The sequence below is a fragment of the Balaenoptera musculus genome, chromosome 9 (genome assembly GCF_009873245.2).
Source record: "Balaenoptera musculus isolate JJ_BM4_2016_0621 chromosome 9, mBalMus1.pri.v3, whole genome shotgun sequence".
Taxonomy (NCBI): domain Eukaryota; kingdom Metazoa; phylum Chordata; class Mammalia; order Artiodactyla; family Balaenopteridae; genus Balaenoptera; species Balaenoptera musculus.
The window spans coordinates 77649993-77662034 of NC_045793.1; the positions used below are offsets into that span (position 1 = coordinate 77649993).

The 12042-nt window shown below is 41.4% G+C and overlaps 1 protein-coding gene across 1 annotated transcript in view; it reads left to right on the top strand.

Moving 5' to 3' along the window:
- The first annotated feature begins 424 nt into the window (after nucleotides 1–424).
- ABCB4 (ATP binding cassette subfamily B member 4) overlaps nucleotides 425–12042 on the top strand; it is a 93793-nt gene continuing 82175 nt past the window's right edge. The window contains exon 1 of the mRNA XM_036863801.1: nucleotides 425–443. The gene's annotated coding sequence lies outside the window, so the exon portion shown is untranslated. The remainder of the gene's footprint in view (nucleotides 444–12042) is intronic.

Here is a 12042-nt window from a genome sequence, read left to right on the forward strand (position 1 = left end):
TTTAAGGTCAGACTGAGACAATGTCCACCTACCTGCATGTCTTACATAGAAAAACACAGATTTTTATAAGTAGCCATGATCTACTGGAGGTTACTAAGAAGGTGAGAGAGTGTAGAGGAGGGGAATGAGTGGATAAGTTAGAGAAATCTTTTTATCTAATACTTCACATCCCTTTTTCTATTGATGAACAAATACAAAGATTGGCTAATTTGATTTTAGAATCTTCTTCCTTTGCCTCGGCACCCTATTAGAGAAAATGGATTTTTAAAATCTGGTAGCAACTTCCAAGAAGCTGGAGTAGACATATTTTTCCCTATTCCTCCTGCTAAGTACAACCAGAAATACAGAACGTTATTTGTAAAACAATCATAAGAATACTCCGAAAAGTGAAGAGAAGAAGACAAACCAGCTAAGGACCTTGAAATCCAAAGAATGACATGGTGGTGAGTTCTTCATTTTTGTTTTTGGCCTGTGGGGTTTTTTTTTTTTTTCCTTTAATTGAAGTATAGTTGATTTATAATATTGTGTTAGTTTCAGATGTATACAGCAAAGTGATTTGGTCATACATATATATGTATATATCTATATTCTTTTTTTCATTATAGTTTATTACAAGATATTGAGTATAGTTCCCTGTGCTATACAGTGAATCCTTGTTTTTTATCTATTTTATATAAAGTAGTGTGCATCTGTTAATCCCATATTCCAAATTTATCCCTCTACCCTTTCCCCTTTGGTAACCATACGTTTGTTTTCTATGTCTGTGAGTTGGTTTCTGTTTTATAAATAAGTTCATTTGTACTGTTTTTTAGATTCCACCTATAAGTGATATCATATAATATTTGTCTTTCTCTGTCTAACTTACTTCACTTAGTGTGATAATTTCTAGATCCATCCATGTTGCTGCAAATGATGTTATTTCCTTCTTTTTATGGTAAAGTAATATTCCATTGTATATGTATACCACTTATTCTTTATCCATTCATCTGTCAATGAACATTTGGGTTGCTTCCCTGTCTTGGCTATTGTAAATAGTGCTGCAGTGAACATTGGGGGTGCATGTATACTTTTCTTAAAATTAATTAATTAATTAATTTATTTATTTTTGGCTGCGTTGGATCTTCGTTGCTGCACGCGGGCTTTCTCTAGTTGCGGCGAGCAGGGGCTACTCTTCGTTGCTGCACGCGGGCTTTCTCCAGCTGTGGCAAGCAGGGGCCGCTCCTCGTCACAGTGCATGGGCTTCTCGTTGCGGTGGCTTCTCTTGTTGCGGAGCACGGGCTCTAGGCGCGCGGGCTTCAGTAGTTGTGGCGTGCAGGCTTAGTAGTTGTGGCTCGCGGGCTCTAGAGTGCAGGCTCAGTAGTTGTGGTGCACAGGCATAGTTGCTCTGCAGCATGTGGGATCTTCCTGGACCAGGGCTGGAACCCGTGTCCCCTGCATTGGCAGGCAGATTCCTAACCACTGCACCACCAGGGAAGTCCCTGCATGTATACTTTTGAACCATGGTTTTCTCCAGATATATGCCCAGGAGTGGGATTTCTGGATCATATGGTAACTCTATTTTTAGTTTTCTTAAGGAACCTCCATACTCTTTTCCATAGTGGCTGCACCAATTTACATTCCCACCAACAGTGTAGGAGGGTTCCCTTTTCTCATTACCCTCTCCAGCATTTATTGTTTGTGGACTTTCTAAAAAAATTTTTATTGGAGTATAGTTGATTTAAAATGTTGTGTTATTTGCAGACTTATTGATGATGGCCATTCTGACCAGTGTGAGGTGATACCTCATTGTAGTTTTGATTTGCATTTCTCTAATAATTAGTGATGTTGAGCATCTTTTCAAGTGCCTATTGGCCATCTGTATGTCTTCTTTGGAGAAATGTCTATTTAGGTCTTCTGCCCAGTTTTTGATTGGATTGTTTGTTTTTTTGTTATTGATTTGTATGAGCTGTTTGTATATTTTGGAAATTGAGCCCTTGTTGGTCGCATGGTTTGCAAAGATTTTTTTCCAGTCTGTAGGCTGTCTTTTTGTTTTGTTTATGATTTCCTTTGCTGTACAAAAGCTTATAAGCTTGATGAAGTCCCATTTGTTTATTTTTGCTTTTATTACTATTGCCTTGGGAGACTGACCTAAGAAAACATTGCTACGATTTATGTCAGAGAATGTTTTGCCTACATTCTCTTCTAGGAGTTTTACGGTGTCATGTCTTAAATATAAAGTCTTTAAGCCATTTTTAGTTTATTTTTGTGTATGGTATGAGGGTGTGTTCTAACTTCATTGAATTAATTGTGGCAGTCCAGCTTTCCCATCACCACCTGCTGAAGAGACTGTCTTTTCTCCATTGTATATTTTTGCCTCCTTTGTTGAAGATTAATTGACCATAGGTGTGTGGGTTTACTTCTGGGCTCTCTATTCTGTTCCATTGATCTATATGTCTATTTTTGTGCCAATACCATGCTGTTTTGATTACTGTAGCTTTGTAGTATTGTCTGAAGTCTGAGAGGGTTATGCCTCCAGCTTTGTTATTTTTCCTCAGAATTGCTTTGGCAATTCTGGGTCTTTTGTGATTCCATATAAATTTTAGAATTATTAAATTGTTCTAGTTCTGTGAAAAATATCATGGGTAATTTGATAGGGATCACATTAAATCTGTAGACTGCTTTGGGTAGTATGACCATTTTAACTATGTTAATTATTCCAATCCAAGAACATGGGATATCTTTCCATTTCCTTGAATCATACTCGACTTCCTTTATCAGTGTTTTATAGTTCTCAGTGTATAAGTCTTTCACCTCCTTGGTTAGGTTTATTCCTAGGTATTTTTTAATGTGATTTTAAACGGGATTGTATTTTTTTTTGATTTCTGATATTTCATTATTAGTGTAAAGAAATGCAACTGATTTCTATATATTAATCTTGTATTCTGCTACCTCACTGAATTCATTTATCAGTTCAAATAGTTTTTGTGTGGAGTCTTTAGGGATTTCTATATAGAGTATCGTATCATCTGCATATAATGACAGTTTTACCTCTTCCTTCCAATTTCGATACCTTTTATTTCTTTTTCTTGTCTGATGTTTTGTCTTGTTTTGCTTTATTCTTGCTTCGTATATCCCAGACTTGGAGCTGAAGAAGGTGAAAACCCAGAAATGCCAATGTGCACAGACAAAAAGGAGCCCCAACAAAAGCCTGCTCTCTCTAACCAAAGGACCAGGAAAGGGGCAGCACAGCAAGACAGAAAATGTTTAGACATTTTCTAGCCTCTCTACTCTAGCCAAACATCATAGGAAAAAAAGTATAGCACCATCCAGGCCCACGCCTGAAAAGGCTGAGTGGCAAGCCTTGACTTCTACCCTTGAGAGGCTGTAACAAGGCACGCTAACCTCACCATCTGCGCCCCACCACGGTGATGTCAGAGAAAGCCAAGCAGGGAGCTGACTCTTCATCCCCACCACAGGAATGAGGTACCTCCTCCCCTCTCCTCTGGGATGGTATTAGAGGGGGCATAGTAGAGGCTCAGGACTTTCCCTGTTCAGCAGTAACAAGGCCACCTCCGCCCCCCTGTGGTGTCAGTGGAGACCATGTGGAGAGCTGTAACAATGCACTCCCACTCTGCCCAGCTAGGAAAGTATCAATGGAGACAGAGAGTCAGAACCCCCGCCTCTGCTTAGCAGTAACAAGGAGCCCCTCCCACCTCAGGGGTCAGCGGAGACCAAGTGAGGAATCTGGACTTCTACCCTCACTTACAGTAATGATACCCCTTTCCCTGGTAGAGCAGTGTCCCCAAATCAAGGAAAATAAAAGGTTTAATTAAGATCTAGAATCTCACAATACCTTAAATGTCCAGGTTTCAAGGGAATATTACTCAACAGACCAATATCCCTTATCAATTTGGACACAAAAATACAATATATTACCATTGGGGAAACTAAGAAAAGTGTACATCAGATCTCCCTGTATTATTCTTACAACTGTATGTGAATCTATAAACATCTCAAAATTAAAAATTTAATTAAAAAGAAGGCAGCAAGGGAGCAGGATAAAGAGAATTATAGATTCTACCTAATATTAGTAGGGTTCCATAAATAATGCACAGGTGATTGCAAACCCAAGTTAATTTTGCTTCAGTAGATTTCTGAACATTTCACAACACTCTTTAAAGTGATTGAAGAGCCCTTAAGATGCCACAATTTTAGGTCTAGGAAATAGTGCTGTGAGTAACTGAGAACTAACATCAAATGCCAACATAACATTCCTGTTCTTCTTTGTTATATTATCTATAGATATTTTAGTATGATATGAGCAAATATTTTAATCTGTAGCCAAGTACATACAATATTTTGAAAAGGTATGGTTTTAGAATAACCCTAAGAGTCAACATTAATGACCTAAAGCACAGTGACCCTAGCTGGTGCTTATTCATTTAATCTCTGACCTTGGCACCCTGCAGCCCTTCTGTCCACCCAACAGTTACCATAACTTTCACAGAGCACAAGAATTCCATTAGGCAATGTGACCTTGGAACTCTCAATGTGCCATTACTTTGTCCTGGTAGAAATGAGATGACCTTGTGATTGATAACAAACTCTTCCCAACTGCTTTAAATTTTGTCGTGGTACCTTTGCAAGCCTATCCTGGTTTAAGAGGGTATAAGGAAGAGTTCATTGGAAAAGTTCATTGGAACTACCAGTGAAAACCAGTTTCATTGGAAATCAGCATTACCCTCATCTTCAACATCTTATGAATGCCTTCCAATGTGCTGGGGCCAAATTAGATGAGTTTTATAATGAGGAAAAGAAAAGTGAGACCAAAAGGAAATGATTTTTTAGGAGATAAGAGGTCAGAGGTGGAGAGGGATTTTTGTTTTGTTTTTCACGCAGGTTAAGAAGGGTTTTGAAAAGAATTTGGGGAGAAAATTACAAGATGTAACATGGTTTGAAGGCAGTGAAGACAGGAGAAATCAAGATCCATCAACTCTGAGAGGAAGATGGAAGATTTAAGCAGAGGTACTGGTGACAGAAAATTTGGAAACAGAATGTAGGAAAGTGTGGCAACATGCAAATATAATAGTCAAAGATAGCATCTAACCGTCTCTCTTCAGAGATGAAAGGTCAGGGAATTGTTAGCCACAAATACAATATAGTGGGAGAAAGACCAGAGAGCATATTACCGTCAAGCTAAAGGTCGACTGGACAGAGAACTGAGTCCATTATTCTCTCTTCAGAGAAAACTGTTGCAAAGTCATTTATATTTAAATATAATATAAAATATATAATATAGTATATCCAATTATTGTAATATAATATTATAACACTATAGAAAATATTAAATATTTTAAAATACTTTGGTAGGTGGAGTTTGCTCTTCCCTTTGGCCCTTACTTACAGTACACTCTTTTTTTTTTTTTTATAGTTTTTAATGTACTTATTTATTTTATTTTTGGCTGTGTTGGGTCTTCGTCTCTGTGCGAGGGCTTTCTCTAGTTGCGGAAAGTGGGGGCCACTCTTCATCGCGGTGCGCGGGCCTCTCGCTATCGCAGCCTCTCTTGTTGCGGAGCACAGGCTCCAGACGCGCTGGCTCAGTAGTTGTGGCGCACGGGCCCAGTTGCTCCGCGGCATGTGGGATCTTCCCAGACCAGGGCTCGAACCCGTGTCCCCTGCATTGGCAGGCAGATTCTCAACCACCGCGCCACCAGGGAAGCCCCCACTCTTTTTTACATATAAGTCTTTTATGCTATAGCTTAAAACTATTGATCTATTCAGTACACATTTGATGAGCCTCTAGTGCTGTGGGTACTAGATCCAGAGATAGGCATGGCCTCTGCCTGGCAGCAGTCTTCCCCAGGGTGTCCTAATTCCATTCACTTACTTTTTAGGAATTCCAGTTGCCACACCTTTAAACCGAGAATGATACCGCCTCGCTTGTTTTCCTTGAACATGCTTCTTCTTTTGAGATTTGAATGAGGTGATATATATGTGTGACGGGCTCTGTAACTTTATAAAACACTATACAGATCTGATTTTTCTACTGGCTTATTCTCAGTTCATTTTGAGGCAGGAGCTAAGGCCCGTTTTTCTTTATATCCTCAAACCCTTGCACAGGGTCTGGTACATAGTAAGTGTGGGCAGCAAATGTTGGATATCTCATTGAACAAAACAGAGGAAAATATCTTTATTCTTGTGGGTCTTACATACTACTGAGGTGACAATAAACAGCAAGCATAATCATTTCATAAATTGTATAGTGTACTAGAAGGTGTAAAATGGTATGGGAAGAAAAATTGGAGTAGAGTAAGGGGAATTGGGAGTCCTGGGGATAAGCGTTTTTAAAGAGGTCAGGGTTGGTCTCATTGACAAGATGGTAATCAAGAAGAGACTTGTAGGAGGTGAAGGTTTCAGCCGTGTGAATATTTGGAGGAAGAGAATTTGGGGCCGAGGGAACAACTAGCCCAAACACCCTGAGGTGGAACCCTGCCTCTCTTGTTTGTGGAACATCCAAGAAGCCAGTGTGGCTGGCGGGGAGAGAGGCAGGGAGAGAAGTAGAAAACGAGGTCAGAGAAGTTACGGAGAGGGTGAGCCACTGCAGGCCATGGCTCCAAATGAACTGGGGGCCACTGGGGAATTGTGAGCAGAGACGTCACGTGATCTGACTCACTTTTCAAAAGAATCACTCTGGCTGCTGCTTTGAGAATGGACAGAGGCAGGAGAGGAGGTAAAGACAGGAGCAGAGAGACTGTTAAGAAGCTCTTGTAGTCAGGTGAGAGATGAGAACGGCTTGCACCATGCTGGTAGAACTGGAGAGAAACAAGTGGTCAGATTCTGGATATATATATATTTTTTAACCTTTTTTTTTTTTATGTGGACCATCTTTTTTAAAGTCTTTATTGAATTTGTTATGATAGTGCTTCTGTTTTATGTTTTGGTTTTTTGGCCACAAGGCATGTGGGATCTTAGCCCCCCGACCAGGGATCGAACCTGCACCCCCTGCGTTGGAAGACAAAGTCCTAACCACTGGTCCGCTAGGGAAGTCCCTGATTCTGGATCTATTCTGCAGGTAGAACCAATAAGATTTCCTGACAGAGTATGGGCTGTAGAAGAAAGAGAAGAATGCAGGATGACTCTAATATTTTTGCTGATCAACTGGATGGCTGGAGGTGCCAACTGAGAAGGAGAAAAACCTGCTGGAGGGGCCGGTTTGGGGGAAAGGTCAGGAGTCAAGGTTGGGCACTTGAAACATCCAAGTAGAGACACCAAAGATGCAGTTATATTGATATATATGAGCCAGGAAGTCAGGAAGGAAGTCTAGACTGTAAATAAAACATTAGAAATTGTTGGATACCAATGGTATTTAAAGCCCTGAGACTGGCTGAGATTACAGAGGGAGTGAGAATAGACAGAGAAGTCTGAGCAGTGAGCCTTAGCACTCCAATGTTGGTTGAGAAGCTGAAAGAAGAGGAACAACATCAAAGGAGACTGAGAAAGAGTGACCAGTAAAGCAGAAGAAAATCCAAGAAATATGTGATGTTCTGGAGTTCAAGTGAGGAAAATGTATCAAGGGAGAGAGATAAATTTGTCAACTGCTTGAATTTGTCAAGTCAGATAAGGACAAAAAATTGACCTTTGGATTTAGCAACGTAGAGGTTATCAGTGACTTACAAAGGCAGTTTTGGTAGTGTGAAAGGGTCAAACTCCTGATTAGAGTGTGTTTAAGGGAGAACAGGAGGACAGGAAATGGAGAAAGTGATAGAGATAACTCTTTTAAGAAGTGTAGCTGCAAAGAGAAGGAGGGAAATGTGATAGTAGTCGGTAAGAAAAGTGAGGTCAAGAAGATTTTTTGTTTTTAAGGTGGAAGAAATAACAGCATGTGTACCAGCAGGGCTGGGACAGAAAAGTTGACGATGCAGGAGAGACGGGGAGTAATGGCTCCTAATGAAGTCATTTTTGAGGAGATGAGATCTATCGCTGAAAAGTACAAACAAAAGGACTGCCTGCATATAGACACATGGATAGTTCATTTAGAGAAGCAGGGGGAAAGGCAGAGTGTTGGGTGCAGCCTCTAGTAAGCGGGCACATGTCCTGGCGGGAGACAATGGCAGTTCCCTTCTGAGCACCGCGATTTCCATCAATGAAATAAGAAGCATGTGACGATACGGAATGTGAAACAGAAGGTGAAGATATGGAATGGATGATAGACGTTGGAGGAAAGAGGAACTATGAAATAATGATCCAGGAAAGTGGAAGAGTAAATGCACTAAGGAAACATTTGCTGTTGGGCAGCAAAGGTTGGGATATAGTAGTGTATAAGACAGAAAAAAAAAAACCTTTGTTCGTAGGAATCTTGCATCCTGCAGAGTGGACAATAAATAATATGCGTAATAAATACATTAAGTATATAGTAAAGGGCCATTTAGTTTCGTGGTGGGACCATTCAGATGGTTTTGTGTTTTTCTTTAGCCATGTTCTGTTGCATGGTGGAAGCTTGTAGTAGTTGGATAATTTAAATAAGCAAGGTTGTAGTTTTACCAAGCAAGCCTGGTAAAGAGAGAAGGCAAGGGAGTTGCAGATGTCTGCGAGATTGGTGGAACACGGAACACCAGAAGAGTGAGGAAGGGTTAAAAGGTGGTAAGATCAATGGATTGGAGGAAGAAGATGTTTAACCATCCAAAACATTTGATCCATCTCCTCTATCCCCACTTCCCTGCCCTAGTTTAATGTAGTGGCTTAGAACAGTGCCAGGATTAGAATTCTAGCTGTGTCAATTATAAAATCTCTACTCTGTTTCATTTTAATTTTGTTTATCCCTGTCCAAAACACATTGCCTTAATTACTGTAGTTTCATAATAAAATTCTTGATATCCAGTAAGGCAAATCTTTAAATAATTTTTCAAAATGAAGGTGAGTTAAATTTTCAGGGAAAAAAAAGCTGAGAAAATGTATCACTGACTTAAAGGAAACACAAAAATGTTCTTTAGGTAAAAGGAAAATGATCCAAGATAGTGGCTCTGAGATGTAGGAAGAAATAAAGAGAAAGAAAATGATAATAAATATATAAATCTAAATAATAGTGACTATAAAGTAATATTCTCATAAGGGTCATAAAAGAAAAAATTAAAGTCCATGACAATAGTAGTGTGTGAGTCAGAGATGGATAAATGTGGTTTGAGAATTCTAAAGTTCTTGCATTGTCCTGGAAGAGGAAAAAGTACCACTGATTAGTCAAAGATACGTCATAATCTCTAGGAAGGAGTTAACTGTTAAATAGAAAAATAGAAGACTATAGACTTAATAAATCAAGAGAAAAGAAACAAAGAATAAAAATATTTAATTACTCCAAGAGAGAGCAAAAATTAAGATTAGAAAAGAAAGAACTAGTGGAACATGTAGAAAAAGTAAGACAGAGTGGGGGAAGGACATTAACCCGACATCAACAAGAGCAAAGCAGAAGTATCTCAATATCCTACCAACAAAAGAAAGTTAAGATTTCTTACAGCCTGAGTATCACTGAGAAATCTCCAGTGTATCATAGTGGCTTAAATATTGTTTTTGAATGAACAACCACATGGATGCACCAGGTAATGTTGTTTTATTGTTATCAAATAAATATAAAAGTGGCCCTTGGAATGGGCTGTAACACAGGCAAAAACATAAACAGTCATGTGGACATGGCTCCTCTCTCCCCACAAACATGCCTCAGATGCAGAATACACGTGATGAACACTTCTTATAGGGACAACTTTGTGAATAGACTCTGGGAGACAGACAGACAGGCACACACATCTTATTCCTGGGTCCTTTTGTTTGTTTTTTTGTTTTCGTTTTTAGTTCAGAAGCTTCCTACTTCCTCACGTATCCGCCTTTTCTCTCCCTCAAGTTGTCTTTTGTAGAAACTGAACAGGCTACCATCTCCTTATAGGCTACGGAGTTTTATAATGTCCTTCAGTCACCACCAAGCTTTCTTTCAAGCTAAACAATTCCAGTTGCTTTAATCTCAGAGTATTTTAACCTAGTGATCTGACCACCTGTTAGACTTGTGAGGAAGAGGAATTCTGGTTGATCAAAGAGAATCCTCATGATTGTGCTGGACGGGATAAGAAGAAAAAATATTTTAAGGAAAATCCGTAAATAAATTCATTTCTAATAATTCCAGAGCATGCCATAGTTTTTGTTTGTTTGTTTTTTAATTAATTTATTAATTTATTATTTATTTTTGGTTGCATTGGGTCTTTGTTGCTGTGCGCGGGCTTTCTCTAGTTGTGGCGAGCAGGGGCTACTCTTCGTTGCGGTGCACGGGCTTCTCATTGCAGTGGCTTCTCTTGTTGCGCAGCACGGGCTCTAGGCGTGCGGGCTTCAGTTGTTGTGGCTCACGGGCTCAGTAGTTGTGTCTCGCGGGCTCTAGAGCGCAGGCTTAGTAGTTGTGGCGCACGGGCTTAGTTGCTCCGCAGCATGTGGGATCTTCCTGGACCAGGGCTTGAACCCGTGTCCCCTGCATTGGCAGGTGGATTCTTAACCACTGCACCACCAGGGAAGTCCAGTGCCATAGTTTTAATCAACTCCCAGCATCTCTTCAAATCAACTTCTGCCTAGCTCAAGGTAACAGGCAGAGCAGGATGAAGATGAGTGGCATATCTAAGAGTGAGTGCTAGAGCTGCTGGCTCCTATCCCAGTCTCTTCTCCTAAGCCTCTTCTGATCTTTTAACTATTAATGCTAGTTGTCATTTATAAGGTACCTCCTATATGCCAGGCACTTTGCACACATTATGTTTAATCCTAACAACACCCCTGTTTTATGGTTTCGGAGACTGAATCAAGAATTAAACTGCCGAAGCCCAGACAGCTAGTAAGTGGTAGAGGTGAGATTCATTCCAGGGTCTGCCGACAACACCACCTCTTATAGGATGCTCTGCTTTAAGGTTCTCTGGGAACCCAAGAAAGCCATGGGATGACTTCTGTGTTAATAAGACAGAGCAGGAGCAAGGACCAGCAGGTAATCCTGCTACCTGGTTGGGAGGAAGGAAAGCCATATTTATGGAGTGTATTCTGTTCTAGGCTCAATGCTAGCTCCTTTTACCTTCTTAGTTCATTTATTCCTCACAGTGACCTGGTAAAGGAGATGTTTTATCCTTATGTTACATATGAGGAAACTGAGGTTTCGACAAGTGAGAAAGTGTCCAAGGTCACATAGCTAATAAGATGTGAAGCTCTGAGTTTGAATCCCACTGGCTTCAAAGCCATGATAACATATTACTCCCTGTTTTAGATTCTTCCTTTGCAAAGGAGTGCGGAGAGGTCAATGAAAAGCGACAACAAGACCACACGGGGGACTCAAGTGGGCGCTAGGTGTAGAGATAATTTAGCACAGGGAGAAGTCCAAGATTAGAGCAGTATGCCACAGGAGGACACTGGAGACTGGACCCTGGTCTCGAGGATGCAGCCTCAGGCGGGACTTAACCTCTCTGGGCATCAGTTTCTTATTGTTTAAAACAAACAAACAAACAAAAAAAACAGCGGGTTTTGAATTAGACGATCTCTAAAGTCCCTTCCAGCCCTAAAGTTCTGTGTCTCTAAGAATTAAGAGGGCACCGACAGAGAGAAGCTTAATGTGATGATTCCAGGTGGCCCTGCCCAGCTCTCGTCGTCCCTGGAGATGGTTGGGTTTGGTGGCCCGGGGACCAGACCTGGGGATGCAGAAGCGGGAGGCGAGCCTAGGGGTCTCTCTTGGTCCTCGACTGTCCCATGATTAGTGAGCGTCTAGAAACTGTCCCGCGCATGGGTTTAAAAAGAACACTGAGCGCCGAGGGAGTGTGACAGTCACTTTGTAGGGCTCGGGTGGCCCGCCGGGCGAGGCTTTCGGAACACCCGGCGGCACCGGGCCGGTCGCGGGCTTATCAGCAGTAGCTGGTGCAGCGGGCCCGGGGCTGGCTGCTCGCCCGGGTGGGCGGCGGCCGGCGGGGCACCTCGGGCAGCGAGGGCGGCGCGCCGGGCCCTTCTCCGCGCTGGGCCCGCCGTGTGAGCCGGGCGGGCGGCGGGAGCGGCTCCTGCGGCCCG